The 19,915-nt window shown below is 46.3% G+C and overlaps 1 protein-coding gene across 5 annotated transcripts in view; it reads right to left on the reverse strand.

Annotated features, from left to right (window-relative positions):
* The window catches only part of LOC119651796 (5-hydroxytryptamine receptor 1), a 271,379-nt gene that overhangs the window by 45,274 nt on the left and 206,190 nt on the right, over positions 1–19,915 (reverse strand). For 4 of the 5 annotated variants that reach the window (XR_005249494.1, XR_005249492.1, XR_005249493.1 and 1 more), the window contains exon 4: positions 6,990–7,029. The gene's annotated coding sequence lies outside the window, so the exon portion shown is untranslated. Of the gene's footprint in view, positions 1–6,976; positions 7,030–15,836; positions 15,897–19,915 lie in introns of those variants that run through there. The other variant, XM_038055579.1, reaches the window with a different exon arrangement.

The following is a 19,915-nucleotide window of genomic DNA, read 5'->3' on the forward strand; positions in this document are numbered from 1 at the left end:
ATTATAGCCGCTTGTGATCCTCCGTAGGTTTTCCTAAACGTTGTCTCCGCTGACTCCTGTCGTCCGACAAGATTGAACTGTTTCTCGAATGCTTCGCAAGCCACCTCTTTCATCGTGATTTCATCTATATTTTTCCAAATTATAGTGATCTATGGCCAGCTAGCCGTTATGTCGGTTGCCTGTTCTAACGACTTTGAAATTTGGTTGAAATATTTGCCCGCGGTTATATCCTTTGATCTCTTTGGCAATAAACAGCATAAGGTTTCCTTTCTGGGACCGTTTAAAGCTGCTAATAACATTATCTCTCAAATTGTTGAGTTCAGGGTCTGCCTTCACTCTCCTAAGAATGTCCCCATATGACCCGTCACCTCGTTTGGAGATGATAGTCACCTCCAGTCTTATCTTTCTTCGGTCCTTCCTTTCCCGAGGGGCCACCTTTCTCCAGGCTTCCACATCTGCCTTGAGGTATCTACTGCCTTTTCCCAGAGTCGCGGCTGCGAAAGTTTTGCCGACAGTTTCAGCAGCCATTCTCAGGTGCCCCACTTTTCTGGGAGTTGGGTCCTTTTTCCTTTTCCGGGTTTACTGGCGTGTTGGTTCGTTTAACCATTTGCGCAGCCTCTTCCCCGATTTCTCCCCTTTCACGTTTTGAAGAGGCGTTACTTGTGTCGCTTGGCTCACTTTTTCGTTCAACGTCTTCATCCCGCTTTCATCCTGGCCTCGCCGTACGCCAACCGAATACCCCTTATCATGGCCTTTATTTTCTGGTCAATATCCCGGCGTTCTTCTATGAATTCACACAGTTCCATTGTTTGTTTACCCAGTGCAATAACATCCCTCGGGTGGTTTAACGTCAAGGTTTATTCCTCGTCATATACTTCTGCTGCACGCTTTCCGCTGAGGGAAGCGCCTTCGATCGCGAGAGCTTGTGCTCATATGGGCGGGGATCGGCGAAGAATAGAACTTCAAGTGTCCATCAGTGGAACGAGTTTTAGGATCTCCTAACATTAGTGGACGCAGTAGCCAAGCTTCCCACTACTGAGGCACTCCGGCCGTTGGATATCGGTGGTTGTCTCCCGAAAACTGCCGGTGCTGGGTTTCTGAAGACTTTCGCAATAACTCTATTTCTTTTTCGCTCCTCCATGTTGGATTTTATTTGCGAGTATCCTTCCCATAGCCAATTTTCATTTGCGGGCAGGATTTTTGTTCCCACTTACCTGGCCTGGATGGATGCCCATAAACGGACTCTCCGGATGGATGGCTATAATAAGTCCGTCAAACATTCCCTTACCACCACGATGGAACGCATCTAATGGCAGATTTAACAAATCTACACAGTATGAGGTGTGGATGGGGTCTTAGATCTAGAAAGCTTCCTGTGTGGAGTTGCCAAATCTCCCATCAGGCGCGTCCCTTCGTGCGGATAAGGGAATGCTCGGCGGATGTGTCATGGCCATGCACATGCACGCATCCGGAGATGTGGGTGTATGGGCATGTTTATGCGCAGGCCGGGTAGGTGGGAAGTAAACGTCCACCCGTGGATAAAAATTGGCTATGGGAAGGATACCCAGAAATAAAACCAAACATGGAGGAGCAGAAAAAGAATGAAGTTACGATGCAGGGCTTCGAAAACCCAGTACCGGCGGTTTTTGGGAGTGAGCAAGCGGGCTCCCGGCCGTCGATATCCAACGACCGCAGTGCCTCAGTAGTGGGAACCTTGGCTACTGTAGCATCTAATGTTACAAGCGTACGCGAGGAACTTGAACTGGCTCCAGTGATGGATCCGTTTAGAAGGAGCTCGATTTTTCGCAGATCCCCTCCCACACGGGCACAAGCCCCCACGATCGCTACTTCCAGTGGGAAGCGTATAGCGGGAGTCTTCGATGAGGAAGAATCACTGACGCCGATTCACCCGAGCGGTGTTTTGGGCAATGATCAGTCTGGAGCCGCCTTTACTGCCCTCGGTAAAAAGATCATGGAGCTGTGTGAGTTTATAAAAGAGCGCAGGAACATTCACCAAAATATAAGGGCCATGATAAGAGGCATCCGTTTGACGTACGGCAAGACCCAGGATGAACGAGTAGGGAAGTCGCCGATTGGAAAAGTGAACCAGGCAACTCAAGTAACGCCGGTTCAAAACACAAAAGGGGAGAAACCGGGGAAGACGCTGCGCGAGAAGCTGTATGACTTAACAGGCCAGCAAACCCCGAAAAGAAAAAAGGACTCAACTCCCAAAAAGGCAGAGTTCATGAAAAAAACGTCCGAAGCTGCCAGTGAAAATACTGCAGTGGCTATCTCGAGAAAAGGGATCGAACCTTCAAAGGCGGATGCGGAAGCTTGGAGGAAGGTAGAACCGCGGAAAAGAAATTATCGGAGGAAGATTAGACCGGAGGTGATTTTCATTTCCAAACGAGGCGAAGGGTCATACGCCGACATTCTCAGGAAAGTGAAGGCAAACCCCGAACTCACCAATTTGGGAGACAACGTCAGCCGTATTAGACGGTCGCAGAAGAGAGATCTTATGTTGGAACTTAAGAAATCCAAGGATTTAACCGCGGACAAATTCTTAAGCCAAATCGGGAAGACTTTAGGGCAGGAAGCCGACATAAGAGCTAGCAGGCCGGAGATCACTATAATCTGCAAAGATATAGATGAAATCACGACGAAGGAGGAGGTTCGTGAAGCGTTGGACAAACAGTTCGATCTTGCCGGACTACAAGAGTCAGTGGTGAAAACGCTAAGGAAAGCCTATGGGGGAACACAAACCGCCATTATCAGCCTACCAGTGGAGAACGCACTCAAACTGTTAGCAGCAGGGAGAGTGAGAATAGGCTGGGTTATGTGTCGCCTTAGGGAACAGGTGCTTTAGATACCTTGGCTTTGGTCACATTGCAAAGTCATGCACTAACCCAAATGACAGGTCAAAGCAATGTAGGAGATGCGAAGTGGAGGGCCACATCAGCAAGGACTGCGGAGCTGACCCAAATTGTCTACTGTGCAAAGGAAAGGAGGGTGTGGACCATCGGCACATTGCGGGGAGCAGCAGGTGCCCGGAATACAGGAGAGCCCCTAGCACAAATCGCCGATGAGGTTGATATAAATCAACCTCAACCACTGCGAGGCGGCGCAGGATCTACTCGCGCAAACCATCCGCGAGAAAAACATCGATGTGGCCATACTAAGTGAACCATACCGAAACCGCGGTGGTAGCGTTTGGGTTAAAGACCAAACGGGCCAAGCAGCGTTGTGGACTTGTGGAGAACAAGCCTTCCAGGAAATTATGGAGCACCCGGAGGAGGGCTTCATCAGAGCGAAGGTGAAGGGCATCCACATCTACAGCTGCTATGCTCCACCCAGCGCTGCACTCGTCGAGTATGAGCGGATGCTTTCTGCTCTTGTTTTGGATGCAAGAGGACGTTGGCCGATCATAATAGGAGGCGATTTCAATGCGTGGGCTCTTGAATGGGGCGAACGGATAACTGATGTCATGGGACGTGTTCTCCTCGAAGCATTCGCGGAGCTGGACGTGGTACTGACGAATGTTGGGTCTTCGTACACTTTCCGGAGAAGGGGCCGGGGGTCTATAGTGGACCTGACATACGTGAGTGCCACTTTAGCCAGTAGAATCGCTTGGCATGTCAGTGAGGACTATACTCACAGCGACCACCAGGCAATCTGCGTAGAGATCAAGGGCGGATCGAGCTCGAAAAAGAGTTTTCGCAAAATGCCGGGTGGTATGCTTGGCTGGACAGTGAAAGCTTTCGAGGGGGACACGTTTTCCGCGGTGCTCAAATCTGACATATCCCTGAATGGTACGGCTGGAGAGAAAGCCACCCAGATCACTCGATGGGTGACGGAAGCATGCGATGCTACTATGCCCAGAAGGCGATTGCTCCCCAGTAGGCAACCCAACTACTGGTGGAACAACGAAATCGCAAGTTTGCGAGCCGCATGTTTTCGGGCAAGGAGGCTTTGCCAGAGGCTCAGGGGAAAACCCGGTGGCGACGGTCGAGAGGAGGCACACAAGCAATTGCGTGGCCGCATAAAGGAAGCCATTCGGAGGAGCGAAAGGAACTGCTTCAAACAGCTGTGCGACCATGCCGACATAAACCCTTGGGGCGAGGCTTACAGAGTGGTAATGAAAAGGCTGCGGAAATCACCCCAGGTGACCTGTCCGCGCCTCCTGAAACAAATTGTTACCACTCTGTTCCCTCACCACGAAAATAGGGGAAGGCAAATTTTTGTCCAGCTAAATGACGGCATAATACCGCCTGTAACTGTGGAGGAGCTGCGGGAAATATGTGGTAGGTTCCGTGACAACAAGGCTGCAGGTTTGGATGGCATCCCCAACCGAGCTTTGAAACTGGCAGTGAAGACTAGGCCCGACCTTTTCGCCAACACCTTCGAGGCGTGCCTAAAAGAAGGAATATTCCCTGCCCAGTGGAAAAAGCAAAAGTTGGTTTTGCTTCCGAAGCCTGGCAAGCAACCAGGAAACCCAGCGTCGTATCGTCCTATCTGCCTGTTGGATACAATGGGGAAGATGATGGAGAGAGTCATCTACAACAGACTCCTGCTCATCGTCGAAGCCAGCAATGGTTTGTCGGAACGCAGTTTGGTTTCCGACGCGCCCACTCTACGGTGGACGCAATTGGCATGGTGGTAAACCTGGCAAAAGGTGCACTGATTTCTGGCGGCTGCTGTGCCGTGGTGGCGTAGGATGTCAAAAACGCATTCAACTCGGCGAACTGGAATAGAATTAAAGGGGCGTTGGCTGACATAGGTGCCCCCGGATACTTAGCGAATTTGGTGGAAAACTACCTCTCAGAGAGGACTCTCTGGTACGGGACGGATGAGGGCCCCAAAGAGTACATTGTCACAGCCGGGGTACCACAGGGACCGGTACTTGGTCCCCTGTTGTGGAATATCATGTATAAGGGGGTGTTTCGTCTTCCCGTCCCAGAGGGTACTACGGTTGTTGGCTGTGCTGGTGACCTAGCTGTGGTTGTTGCAGCAAAACACCCAGAAGATGTGGAGGTTTACGCAACGGAAACAGTGAGAGCGGAAAAGTCCTGGCTAGAAAAGGCCGGGCTGACCTTGGCGGACGCGAAAACGGAAGCGGTCTTAATAACGAAACGCAGAAAAAATAACGCTGTAAAAGTGGAGGTCGGTGGACATACGGTCGTATCAAAGCCGGCTATCAAATACTTGGGGGTAATAATTGACACCAAATTGAGTTTTAGGGAACACCTAGAGTATGCATGCCAAAAGGCAGCCAGTGCCACCACGGCACTTACAAAAAAGTTGCCAAATATTGGTGAGCCGAAACATTGCCAGAGGTTGGTGTTAGCCGGAGTGGTGCGCTCCGTCCTGCTCTACTCGTCGCCTGTGTGGGCAGAGACGCTTGCAAACTCTCAGAGACGGAAGCAGGTGAACTCGGTTTACCGGCGGATGGCTTTGAGGGTTTGCAGTGCTTTTAGAACCACATTAGATGAGGCAGTATTGGTGGTGGCAGGCACGATCCCGGTTGACATCCTTGCCAAAGAAATGAGTATCCTGTACAATGCAAGACGTATGGAGGGTCATGCATAGCGTAGAAATGCGGCAAGGTCAGAGTCGCTTGATCTCTGTCAACGCAGATGGGACGAGTCTACGAAAGGTCGGTGGATGCACAGGCTCATTCCCAACATTAGGGTGTGGCTTGAGCGAAAACATGGGGAGACCAACTACCACATTACCCAGTTCCTCACGGGGCACGGTGGTTGCTACAGGCAGTATCTGCACCGTTTTGCACCGTTGGATGATTCTCCAAACTGTCCCAGATGCGATGGCATACCGGACGATCCAGAGCATGTGATGTTTCACTGCCCACGATTTGCGATGGAGAGAAGGAGCTTAAACCAGGTGGTGGGCAGGAGCGGGACCCCGGAGAGCTTGGTTACTGAGATGCTGGAGTCCGAGGAGAAGTGGCTTGCGGTTGGCTCCACAATCATCCAAATGCAGGAGGAGGAGGAGGAGTTGCTGAAGGAACAAAGAAGGAGGAAAGTTGCAAATAGGAGAAGGATGAGTGCCTAAGAGCAAACCTACCCCGCGAAGTAATACCTCAATGGTGGTCCCGCGGGGCTGGGGCTGGAGAGACCGGGGGTGGTTTTCAGTGGGTGTGAATCCCACACGCGCCCGCTGTAGTTTCGCCGTTCGGGCGGCGGAGCTGCGGCGGACGTGTCTTTCTAAGATTTTCCACCTCCGTGTACGCACAAAAAAGCAAAAAAAAGACCTAGAAAGCTTTTAGATTTATATACATGGGAGTCTATGTTTCCTGTTCTACGTATGGGTTCCCCTGTTGTACAAATTTCAGCAGGTATTGCTGATCTGTTGCTAGTCCAGCATGCTGCTACAGGATCAGGAGGGCCCTATCTTTCTGCAAAAGAATCTAAGGGTCTGAGTAGTGGTCAGTTTGAGGTCTGTTGAGCAGAAAGTTTTTGGACGACAGTGTTGCCTTTAAGTGACAGATGGATCGAAAGTAGGAATGGTCGAGTAGCATATGACCACGTGAAAAGGATATCTGGCATAAGGAGCTCTCTCGTGAGCTTCGGCCTTCAGATAAGCTTTCTCTTGACGGACCATAGTAGCTTCAATGAATTTCTCTGCTCATTGAACCTTGGCCCCAGACAGGGTTGTGTTTTGTGAGGGCCCAAGTCTGAGAGCTGGTTACATGTCCTCTGTGTCTGTTCAGCGTACAGGTACGGTCTTTATCTAGTGAAAGGTATCTTTGTTATTAGTCAGTGTCTCATTGTTTATGTTCTATTCGTAACTCTAATGTCTATATTTTTTGGAACGCCAACACTCCATTTGATAAACCCATTCAGAGGCTTTATGGTTATCCTTAAAGCCGAGTATTTGGAGGTAACCTTCACTGGGACCAAGGGAGAGCATATCAAAGCTCATGTTATCATATATTTGATTCAAAATTAATTTAACTTACATTTTCTGTTCAAATTAAATCCTCTTCCATCCACATCTGATTCCAAGGATAATCTGAAAGCGGAAAAAAACAATGTTTTTATTTGAACAGGATACATTTTCAAGGAGTTGAAAAGTCGAAGTAAAAGAGTCAAATTATATTGTCTTGGACGTTGTTATTATCCTGGAAGTATTTGCTAGATATTTCGGAATTGGCACATCCTCTAAAAGGATATAGGGAAAAGGGAATATCTTATCTTATCTTATAGACGAAAATATCTTATCCAAATATGTCTCCCCCCGATAAACTACTTAGAAAGGATTTCTTCCCCCGTTTAGTCTACATCGCATTCTCCTTACCTCTTGAAGCTTTCATTATCCTGCAGCCTTTTAAAGCAGAACCTATCTGAGTGCTTGTCATTTCCCTGTGCGTAAGGATATTGCCCTCTTATCGAATTTTGATGCACCATTAACTCACCCTTCCTTGAAACAAAATAGTCAAAGTCTCTTCAATTTTCATAATCCCCTTCCACCCTTTCTTTATCCTCCCACCTAGGAGCATAGTTCGGGAGCCCGGAATTCATGAAAAGAGCAAAGGTAAGGATCCTTGAATCCTTGAAAACATTTCCGTTTCTGTTCTGCCAAATAATTTTGCAGAAATGTTATTTGACATTTCCTTGAGGGAGATTAGAATTCCTGACAGTGAGAAAGCTTTTGACATTGCTGAGGGAGTTATGCAGAATCTGGCTTGAGGGTAGGTGCGAGGTAGTCACAGCAAATATTTTGAATGATACCTCCTTTCACCATAACCCCGTAGTAATCTAAAAATGTACAGATATCTACATTCAGTGCATGCGAACAATCACAAAAAAGCTTGGGCTATTTCAGGAATAATACGATGTCTGCCATTTCCGACATGATGGCATCAACGTCGGCTGCTACCCTATTTCTGAAGGATACACATGAACATGCATTAGAGGCTCAATAGACAGAATGAAGTAATCTTTGAAAGAATAAGTGTTGTCTCGGATATTTGAAGGGAATCCAGAATACATACTTGTGTTAAGTCGAAACACGTGTATGAATATTCGGGAACATATCCACAAACATATGTATGGAGATGTCAATCAGGACCCGCATCACTTTTGTCATCGGAGGAACGTGAGCAAAATGCACAGTCAATTTCTCACGGGATCCATTGTTATGTGTGGATGGGTCTGCGTATCTGATCTTGAAAGATTCGATACCTTAATTAAGTTTCATAATTTCTCGGGACGCTTTTGGAGCACAAGATTTCATTCAACTTCAAAGCCAGTTGTCAGGATAAGTCTAGACGGCTCCATGAATACGTTGAATATACAAAGGCATTGATATCTCATTAGATATCGAGTCAGTATTTTCCAATTGTTCTCCCCCCAGTGGAGACACTTTCCAAACCCCGATTCAATTTTCCCATCCCCTGGGATATTGACAAACAATGAATGAAATACTACAGCGAACTGAATCTAATTAAGAAGTTACTATGCCGACACAATTGTTAATCGATACTGCCAAGTCGTCCCTGACAAATTCCCATAACCCCCACGGTATGAGAGCCTGTTTTACATCTTTCCATTTCAAAATGTTTTCTCAGCTCCCTGGCACGAAAACAGACGATCTAAAATTAAAAGTCAACTTGTCAAGAGAGTATGTTGCCTGCCACCTCGGACACCCCCCCCATACCACCGTGAACAACCCAAATGTCGGTTCTTCCTGCTGTTCCGCTTGAAGCTAGCATGGCTGTCTGTCGGTGAATCCATCGGTCGGGGCCGTCAGCTTTTAATAATGGAAAATTGAAACCAGATCAGTTATTAGCGTTTCACTTTGCGAACATGAAAACAAATTATTGAAAATTTTCTCAAGTGGTCATCAGATGTCTGACCGGCCGCCTGTGGATGCCCCACTTCAATTACACACGTTCTATGTGGCGATGTTTGGCAAGAAGCTGGAAAATTCTTGGTCATATTAATTTCAATTAAGATAGCTTGAGGAGATATTGTTCCTATTTTTTCCATTGCGAACTAGAAGTGTCGGTGGAAATTCTTGTTCGGAGCTTGGAAATTAAGATGAGGGTGGCATTAAGGAATTTTAATTGGCGTTAGAGTGCTTGCAGAATGGCTAGAAGACGAGTAGGATACATCCTGGTGCTTCGATTGGATAAAATGAGACTCGACACACATGTGTTATCTCCACTTACCTCGTTAATTCAACAACTAATTAGAGTAAGTGCATGTAGTATTCTTGTAGTTAGGGGCTAGGAGTCTACATAGATGTACAAAAAAAGACAACCTGATGGTAGGCGTCTTGTGAGCTGCGGGGATTTTCCATCACGACGTTTGGCAATGGTCCTCACATTTCAATTGACTCTTCGAACATGCATACAATTCGTTGAAGTCATCATGACTATATGATTCCTAGAAATCCCATAATTAGAACCACATTCGTGACGTGGAAGAGCTGGGTCGTCTCCCAAGCAGCTCGATTTACTTACATTAAACTTCATGAATGTCAAATGGTGTTCACAATGGGGGGCGACTGGCCTTACAATACCTTGCTTGCCCATCATTCATATCTATGGGCCTTCGTTCGGAGTTACCTGAAATGCGCTTCAGCTCCCCCACGACTTTCCGAGACGTTCGCACTCCACCTCTACGGTTCTGCGCCCAGTGCCCTTGGTGCAACCCACTCGTTGGCCATCTTGGGAGAGTGGATTCCACTACATCCATTGTCATTTCCGTTTCCTAATCACAATGCCTACGGATGACAGGCCTGCGCACCGACCAAGTTCTTCGTTTGTAATAGTATCAGACCAGCGTACTCCGAATGTAAACAGGTGTTGGCAAAGGCGTGGAGCTTTTAAACTACAGTGTGCGGCATGCGCTACTCCCATATAGAACACAACATAGAAAGAACAGTAGCACAGAACGGTCTCAACTTCATCTTGGTATTGAGACAGCTGCATTCCTAGATATTTGAGAATGCAGCGAAAACAGATCTAACATGGTTAATTTGTCTGGCAAAATCCAGTTCCGTGCCACCGTCGACAGAAACCACGATACCTAGATATACAAATTGATCGACGTCTTCTATGCTCTTTCCATAAATGCAGGTAGGGAGAACACGGTGACTTGTCAGACTGACAATCTTAGTTTTGTTCGTGTTTATCGTTAGCCCACCTCTACTTATCTCTTTTTCCAAACCCAGACCCATTATGACCAAAATCTATAACCCGGTGAGAGAGCGAACATCAGGGTTGTCAAGGTGTAGTAGGGAAGATGTCAACTATTGACTACCATTGAACTTATTCACGTCTTCTGGACAAGGCAGTATGAAGAACGTCGCAGATAATGAGAAGGAATTATATCGATGACAAGATGCAACTCTGGCGGACTCCAGTTTGGGCCTCAAAATCTCCTGAGATTTCACCTCGGTGCAGCACATGATATTTTGGGCCATCATATTTCGCTCTGACAATAGTTATTAGTTTCCCCGGAATACCTGCTCACGTTACCGGAAGCTTTATCGAAATCGATGAAAAGCAGGTGCAGGGAAGATCTAAACGCCACGCATTGTTCCAAAATGATCCGTAGTCACAGTCTCTGTAGATCAAATTTTCGAGATGTTCTTTGATGCGTTTCAGGATTACTTAAGCTAGTATACCTTTTCAATTGTCACACTCAGAACCAGTACTCTTCTTTAGGATGTTGAAAATCATCCCCTTCTTCCATACTCTGGGAAAGGTCTCGGATTTCACAGATTTCCGTACGAGTGGAAATAGCACATCTGCAGAAACTGCAAGTGCAGCGATAACGAACTCTGCAGAGAGGTCGTCAAGCCCAGCGTCTTTACTCCGAGTGCATTGGTAGCCGGAATGATTTCTTCTTTGCTTGGAGGAACAGTCTTATCCGAATTTTGCTATGACTAGCCATTTCATACTGAGATAAGTGAGTTCCGCATACTCTTAATTAAGTGAAACTAAGGGGGCTGTTCTGAATGCATCCCTACAGCTGAAAATTCGGAGTACAAAACGTTTCTTATCAAAGATTCTTGAAAAGATGACGGAAGGAGCACGTCATAAATATGGACCAACAGTTTCATAGTCAAAGAGTCTATTACTCCCTGTATTGTACACTGTATGGCCGGTGACTACTTTGCCGATAATTTGGCCGATAACCTCAGCGATAAAAGCAAATGATGCTAGTTCAGTTTAGATTTAGTAGGAGGAGCCGCAGCTCCAAACATTCAGACCTTTGTTAGGCCCATTTTACTATCGCTGGAGATTGCCTGTTCATCGCCCTCTCGCCGACGGTGTTTGCAGGCTTTCGAGAATCTGAGAACATGCTCCAGAGACAGAGAATGTGTAGCCTCTTCGTTGAAGAAAACCCTACCAAGGTATCTTCGCCTCACGTCTGAGGAAGCCGGGCAGCTACATACGAATTGGAGGGCCGTCTCTCCTTCCTCCTCGCATTGGCTGCATATGGCTGAGACCACAACCTGATTTTTTCCATGTGGTGGTTTAAGGGCAGTGTCTCGTTAAAACCCCTGCCAGGGTTTTCATGTCCCACTTTGTTACTAAGTGCCGCCCTAGTAGCTCCAGGTTTCTTCACAAAGATTTTCACCTGCCGGCAGAAGTTCAAATTTCTCCAATCGGCTGCGTGAATCCTTGCCATTTTCCCCTTTAGAGTAGACTTGGCAGTAAATGGCCGGATGCCAAAAGGTGTTTCTGTGCCACCATTCGGGATTTAGAACCTTGGCAAGCCAGTCTCTCAGCTTCCTCATTACCAGCTAAGTTTGAGAGCCGTGGCACCCACATCAGGAAGGTTTCGATCAGTCGGCTAAGTTTCAGTCATTGTCAGTCATGTCATTGCTGTTTAGTGCTGATAATGCTGCCTGACTGTCGGTCCAGATTCCAATGATGCGACCCCCCATTTTTGCCGGAAACTTTTCCTGTTGCCAATAAAATGGCATATATCTCCGCCTGGAATATGGTCTTCTTTTTTCAAGAGGTCGAGCCAGTTCCATAATCGGATTTCCCGAGAACACCCCAGCGCCTGACTGACCCGTCGGTGAAGATGATTAAATCTGTAGTCCCAAAAGATTCGTGGTCAGTTATTGACCATTTTTCCCTTTAGGAGATTAGGACGGAATATGTCTTTTCGAAGACGAATCAGGAAACCATATGATTGGTGATTCCCAGATGACCGTATGATTGGCGGCCTTTCCACTCGCCAATAGCATGAAGGCTATATGTGTCGTTAGTCGTTGGATTGGCAGTCAATTTAGAGTAGCTTCGCGTTCCACGGTCGGCGTACTACTCATTGCTCCAGTAATACTTGGGCAACCGAGCCTCTAAGTCTGCGTCAGTAACTTCCTGCTGTTAGCAAAGTTCAGTCTCGACCACCAGACGATACACGGATACATCAAAATGAGTTTAATTATGGATGTATAAATCCAATGAATCCGTTTTAGTTAAAGTCACCAGGTCTTATCTATTGCAGTCATACAGCACAAGAGCAAACTATTCTTGTTTCTGGATGTGGTGCTTCCATGTTAATTTGGAGTTGGGATGTAGTTATAAATGTTGTTTGTACCAGCTGGATTTCTGCCCCCCTTAAGGTGGGTAGCTTATATGCCTCACCTGACGTTCCTAGCGAGAAAAACTAATCCAGTCTTGCTAGCGTTCACCGTGAGTCTATTATGGAGGCATCAATTGTGGATTAGATGCGGTGTTCAGGTGGTCCCATACTCTGTCCGCAAACTTGCCGATAATGGTTACGATCAGATCGTCCGCAAATACTTGTGCGAAGACCTTTCTGCCTTTCAGAAGCCATAGCAGGGTGTCCATAACCAGGGGCCATAACAGGGAAGAGAGAACCCTCCCTGTGGGCAATCTCTAAGACTCCCTGCCTCAATAGACTTCTGTCTGACGAATATATCGATCTTTCTCCACTCTGGCATCTGAAGGATCCAGTTGATTAATGGCGGATCGATTCCATGCTGCCTTGCCGCGTCGTCGATGTCCATAAATGCGTCTAAGGCGTATTCTTTATTCGACACTGTCTTCTCAATTTTTGTCGTGAGTTCATGGAGTGCAGTCTCTGTGGATTTGCCTTTCTGGTAGACATGCTGCCTACAGTGAAGTGACCACTTTGGGATATATGTATCCCTTATGAACCGATCTACTAGCCCTTTCAGTCCTATTAGCAGAAAGAGATCGATCAGTCTGATCGGAAGCCCTTTGCCTCTGCGTAGGTCTATTTTCCCGGTTTGGGAATAAATATTACCTTCACACCACGCCAGCTGCTTGGAATATAAGCGTGTGCTAGGTAAGCGTGGTATATTCCGAATGTGTTGGCCCAGGGTAAGCATTTCGTCTATTACTAGCGCAGGAATAATGCTAACTTTTAAGAGTGAGGCCTACAAATTGCTGATTTTAGTTTTCTGCGCCTCAACAAATTGAAATTCACCATCATGAGTCTCTGCAAAAAGCATGCCCACACATGACCGGGCAGGAGAGGTGGGAACGCCTTCGCCAGCAGCTTTATGCAGACACAGAGAAGCTCTCTCCAGACAACATTGTCAGAGAGATGCTGAAGAGCGCTGGCAGCTGGAATCGTATTGCGCATTATGTTCGGGCTCTTCTTATTGCGAAGAAGATTGAACTCGACCGGCGGAAAGATCGGACGATAAGGGGTTCCTTGAACTAACAGCAACTCCCTTCCTCCCCTTCCTTCCCGTTGGTGAAAGGAATTTCCTGACTTGAAGGCTCCCAAAGCCGGGATAGCGTGAGGGCTAACCCAAAGTGATGTGTCAAATGGTTCCAGGCTAGTTCTCTGATGACAGGAAGGTGTTTAGTTGGTATTCCGCCAGCGTGCTGTTGCGGAAGTCCAGCACTCTGTGTTTAAAAGCATTCACCTACCCAACTCCCAAAAAAAAAGAAAAGCCTGGACTGTCCATCCGGTGGTCCGTTGGATTGAAAACACCATCCATGTAACGGCAAGCTGGACAGCACCATCAGTTCAGTTCTGGAAATGAAAGGCGTTGACACGTAAAGCTGAGATGTTTTTGTGCGCTTATATTTTTAACAGAACGCTCACTACTTAGATGGCGGCCTGAAACCCTAACCCACATAAGTGCCGGTATGCAAAATCTCCTTTCCGGCCAACCAAATGGCCCAAACGTTTTTCATTCGTTTATCGAACTATTCAAACCTTCCGGACAGCCGGATCCCACAAACGTTCCCGCCAGCAATTAACTGCCATCAAGTGGATGGCGGAATTAGGAATCCTTTGGTTCTCAAACAAAAGTCTCTTTTGGTTTGTCCTCTCACGTTGATGCTGCTGTTGAATGCTACAATCAAGACATCCTTACAGCCGACAATTCAGTATTTTTGTCACCGACGGAGCTACTAACGTGGCATTTGACCAATAGCAACCCAATGATATGTGAATTCCGGTAGGTTTTTTTCTCCAAAAAGCTCTTGGAGTCCAAACGGCAATACTTCATCGACGATCAGGCTTGTCGATGCGATCAGGCTTTTTCAGCGCATCTTGGAGGGTCATCACTTTGTAATACATATCGACCGTTGGCCGCTCGTATTTTTCTTGACACAGTGTTCGAATAAGACCTCACTACATAAGAGCAGTCAACCCGACTAGAGATCCGCATAGAATATACGCTGAAAACACCATTGCTTACGTTCTCTCTCAGGTAGAAGCAGTCACGATACTCAGCGAGTTTGAAGCCGAGGACGAACTTCCTCATCTGCTAGCCAGTTCGCGACTAGACACGGTCCCTTAGCGTACTATGTGGAATCCCAAGGCTCACTTAAGCCATACCTATCAGTTCTGCTCCGTCGTCAAGCCGTTGATACCGTGCCCCAACTATCACACCCAAGAGGTCGTGGCACAGCCAAGCTCGTAGCGTTAAAGTTCTTCTGACTGGGTTTATGCAAGGAATGCGTACCATGTCATCTCTTTAAAAGCACTTCGATTCATTCACCTACCTGACCAAGCTGCCACTGTATGATGGATACAGAAGTAGCCTTACCATAATCAGTACCATTGCGGGACACCAAGTCCCACATCGCTTTCAGACCACTTTCCGGCCACTGCATCTGAATCTTCGGTCTTTCACTTGAGATCAACCCCGGCCAGGGAAAACTGGTCGGGCCTTTTTGTTCAGTCTACTGAATGCATAGGGGCTCACCATACCGACACAACGCCACACAACCCCCAGTATCTATGAATATGGTTGCCACTTGCCCCTAAGTGTTGTATAGCGCATTATCCACATCTATGCGGCTTCGTTTGCGTTTACCTGAAAAGCGCTTCAGCTACCTCACGACTTCCCGAGATGCTCACACTCCTTCCTACCGTTCTGCGTCCAGGGACCTTGGTGCGCCCTACCCGTCCGTCAACTTGAGTGTGTGTGGATTCTACTGCCGTTCTTTATGTGTGACCTATCCACTGCTACTTCTGCCCTCTGATCATAATGCGTACCGATGACAGCTCTGTGCGCCGACCAAGTTCTCCGTTTGGAAAAGTGCTCCGAAGATACGACGCAGACAGATTTGGACGTTGACTTGGAGCTTTTGAGTAATAGTAGGCGCCACTTTCCATATGCTACTGCAATATAGAACACAACACAGAAAGAGCACTAGTTCAGAACGCTCGCAACTACCCAGATAATAGAGAATACAGCTAAGGCAGATCTAGTAAGGTTAAGGGCTGGGAGCATCCTATTCGGTACCACCGTCCATATAAACCATGGTTCCTAGGTATACAGATAGGAAGAATACGATGACCCGTCAAACTGAGAACCTAGGTTTTCTTAGTATTTACTGTCAGTCCAACTCCACCTGTCTCTTTTCCCAAATCCAGAGTGATTTGATCAAGGTCCTTGTCGCAGTGAGATAGCGAACAGATGTCATCAGCGTTGTCGAGGTGTTTTAGGAAAGGTGTTAATTATAAACTACCATTGAACTCCCCCACGTCTTCCGGGCCAGACAGCATGAAGAACGTCACTGAAAACAAAAGGAAATAATATTGGTGACAAGATGCAACTCTGGCGAACTCCAGTTTGGACCTCAAAGTCCTCTGAGATTTTAACTCGGTGCAGCACATGACATTTTGGCCCATCATATTTCGTTCCGATAATAGCTATTAGTTTTTCTGAAATGCCACTCTTGCGTAGAAGTTTACGTTATCGAAAGCTTTCTCGAAATCGATGAAGAGCAGCGAAGGCCTAATCTCCTCGCATTGGTCCCAAATGATCCGTAGTCAATGCAGATATATGGGGAGCGAAAATCAGCCTGCTCTCCGTCGATCAAGCTTTCGAGATATTCTTCGAGGCATTCCGGACTACTTTAGCCATTATATTTGCGACGGCAGGAACCACACAGATACCCCTTCAATTGTCACTTTTTGAACGAGTTCCCTTTCTAGGGGACTTGACAATGATCATCTTCTTCCAGTCTCAAGGAAAGGTCTCGGATTCCCAAGGTTCCCGTGCTAGTGGAAATAGTAGATCTGCAGTAGCTGCAAGTACAGCGATAAATAACTCTGCGGAGGAACCGTCAAATTTTTCTTTTGCTTGCAGGAACAGTCCATATTCGATTGTTACGGTGACTAGTCATTTCCTCCCAAGATAAGCCAGTTTCGCATACTGTTGAGTGAAAATATCGGGGTTGTTTGGAATGCACACCTACTGTTACACCTGAACAGAAATGAAGACCAACGGCTCTAGAAGTTTGCAGTTTGATGGTCAGATAATTCATTGCTCTCTGTATTGTGCATTATATCGTTGCTGATTACCTTCCCCGTTAGTCTAGCTGCTAAGCTTACCGACAAAAACAAATAATGCTAACTTTTGAGAGCGAGGCCTACAAATTGGTGCTTGGTGATGCGGCTTTCAGGCTCTCAGTATATTCAAACTGGCCGTCATAAGTCTCAGCATAAGACCTACCATACATGATCAGATAAGCCTGTCAGTTATGCTTGATTGGTCCACAATCTATCCGGCACCCATTTAACTGAAAACTCCATCCACGTACCCGCAAGTTGGACGGCACCATTAATTCTACTCTGGAAGTGAAAGTCGTTGAGATCTTAAGTTGAAATATTTTTTGTGTGTGAGCATTTATCAAGAATACTCACCGCCTAGACAACCTGTCCGGAGACCTGAAGCCTCAACCCACATAATTGACGGTTTGCATGATCTCCTTTCCGGCTTACCAGACGGGCCAAACGTTTTTCAATCGTTTACCAAACAATCCAAACTGACTGGATAGGCGGACCTCACAAAACTCATTCAGGCATAATTGACAGGGTGGCCTGGTCGTGTATGGCACACATAGGTAGCTATACAGGTGAGTCGTCTTTGCTCTTAAGGGGAATAAGGAAAAACGGGAACTTTTAGGAAGGAAACCTCCTGCGAAATACCTCAAGACAAAGTGGGAAGGCTTTAGGTTCTACTAGTTGCAATGAGCTGAGGTCATCATATATGGACGCCTCTAGGTACCTGGGCTTAATCGGGATCTACCTATTTTTCTGCTTAAAGATGAGGCTATACCATAGTACCAGCAGTGAGAATGAAATAGAAAAAGCAACAACAAAATACTTTCGATTCGAACATGCGGGAACTCGAAGCTTGTCAAGGCGGTGTTGCTTTCTCGAAGCATTTCATTAGAACTCAATACTGGAAATCTGACCTCTGTTTCTAGAATATCTGGTCCTTCGGTCCAGACTTCCACTGGCATTACCAGCTCCGGTTCAAAGTCTCTCGAAGAGTTAGCGCCAACTCCGGGCAAGCAACCACTTTTGACCAAAACGCTTCCCTTCGAACAAGTCAATACCGGACAAACAACTTTCTGGCAAATGATAAGTCTCAAGTTCAAGCAGGGCTGATGAAGGGAAGAAACGTCAACAGTCGAAGATAAATCGAGACGATCTCGACTTCCCAAACTCATAATTTAACATAAAAGCTTGTTGGACCATAGTCAAACTGCGCCTCTGCTGAAACCATTCTATTGCTGCAATAATGAAGGGCACAATAGCAAGCAGTTCAGTAAGGTGCATGAACGCCCATTTAGTAAAACTGCTGGATCTAAGCCCCAGATCTTATGCGGGGTCCTACAAAAACAAAAGTGAAAGAGAGTTATCAAAGCTTACTAATGGATAGATGCTTTAATAAAGCGTATCACCTCAAACAGTAGGCGCAAACCAGAGTTCGCTGGAATTGACTATCAACATCAGGACGTTGGAGGCAGATTGTCTAACTGTTGGAACAAACCGAAGAAAATCAATTAAGCATGGGTGGCATTAAAAGTGATGCAGCTACAGGATCAAGAGACTTGACATGGAAATTAGGCAAACAGAAAATTTCAATCCATGGATAGATGATGAAAGCTGTGTTTCCTATATGCAAACCGCTAGTAGTGAAGGGCCAGAAATGAAAATTGGCGTTCCTTTCTGTTCAAAGAATGGTGAGGGCGCGTCCGAAATTCTGGTGGGCTTTCTGAAAAGCAGCATGTAAGTCAGCTCTGGGAGCAATCAAAGGTGTAGCGGTCACTGCAAAATATGACTTACTTGGAAAATACTCTTAGAGCGCCTTCAATAGCTTTAGATGTCTTCGATAGCCTCTAAAGCAGGATTAGTAGTCTGTTCGTTCTGCAATGTATTTCACATCGATTTCACTAATTTTTAGGGAAAGTTTTGGACCATCAGTTCTACCTTCAAATCCCATAACATTCGAGATGTCATATTGGGATTATACTGAATAAAAAACTTTTCTAGAACGTCAACATGTATACCAAACGTTTCCAAAGTTAGTCACGCAGTTGACTGAGCTTAACAACCATCATCCTTAAAGAATGCCATGCAGTTATCAATTCTCTCCTATCTTCTCTGATTAGTTATCGTTTGCTTGACGTCCCAATTCATATCACCCCAACCCCAAAAAGAAAACGAAAATCAATCTCCCTCATCAAAGGCCTATTTCCATCCTCACAGCCTCCACCAAAATTTTCGAGCAGGGGATCAAACTAATCATCTATGAACACTGCAATAAAAATATTACTATCCCAGATTTCTAGTTAACCGATGAAACAGTTGAGCACGGTCGGTCCGGTCCGCCATTAAATGGAATCCCTCAATTCCTAAACATAAATTTTAGTTGAACACGCTTTCTTAATTCTCTAAACCGATATCTTACACATGATTACCCGACATTCCTAGCTCCTAGCCACAGTCCTAACAACGCTCTCCAGAAGCGTTAACATCTGTGAGCCGCATCGATGACGAGTTACACCTGCCAAAGACGAAACTGTAGCCCATCTTCGTTCCTAATTTTTGAATACTTGTGTGCTAAGTCCAAAACTGGAGCTCCGTGGACCGAAAAAAGTAGCAACAAGCTGCTCCTCATTTTGTCACCCCTCAACCCTTAAACAAAAAGATTTTGCTGTTGTTGCTGTTGTGCCCAGGATTAAGGGGAAGCAACGGCCTTCCTTCGGGAAAAGGAGTTTATTCCATGTCGAACCACCTTTTCATTTGAAATGAAAGCCTGTCATGGCTGGCCAGTAAAGGAAATCAGAAAACAGAAAAAAATAAAACAAAAGGGGTATTACCGAACTCATCAAAGGGAAATCTAAATTTAGACCCAGGTATTCTAATGGTATATTTTTTGGCCAATGAATGCGGGAAGAGGCTGTTGTTCCCATTATAAGCTCCTGATAAAGCTTGAATAAGGGGTGACAAAAAAGGATGGTCAAATCATTCGGTCAGACTACTTTCTCCTGAACCATAACCCTGCCTGCCTTACTCTTCCTATCATGCAAAACAGGTTCCTTGGCCATACACTACATGATCTAACGTGAGACCTTGCCATGTAGGCTCAACTCCACGTTTGAGCCCACGAGGAGCTC

This window comes from Hermetia illucens, chromosome 3, assembly GCF_905115235.1.
Source record: "Hermetia illucens chromosome 3, iHerIll2.2.curated.20191125, whole genome shotgun sequence".
Lineage (NCBI taxonomy): Eukaryota > Metazoa > Arthropoda > Insecta > Diptera > Stratiomyidae > Hermetia > Hermetia illucens.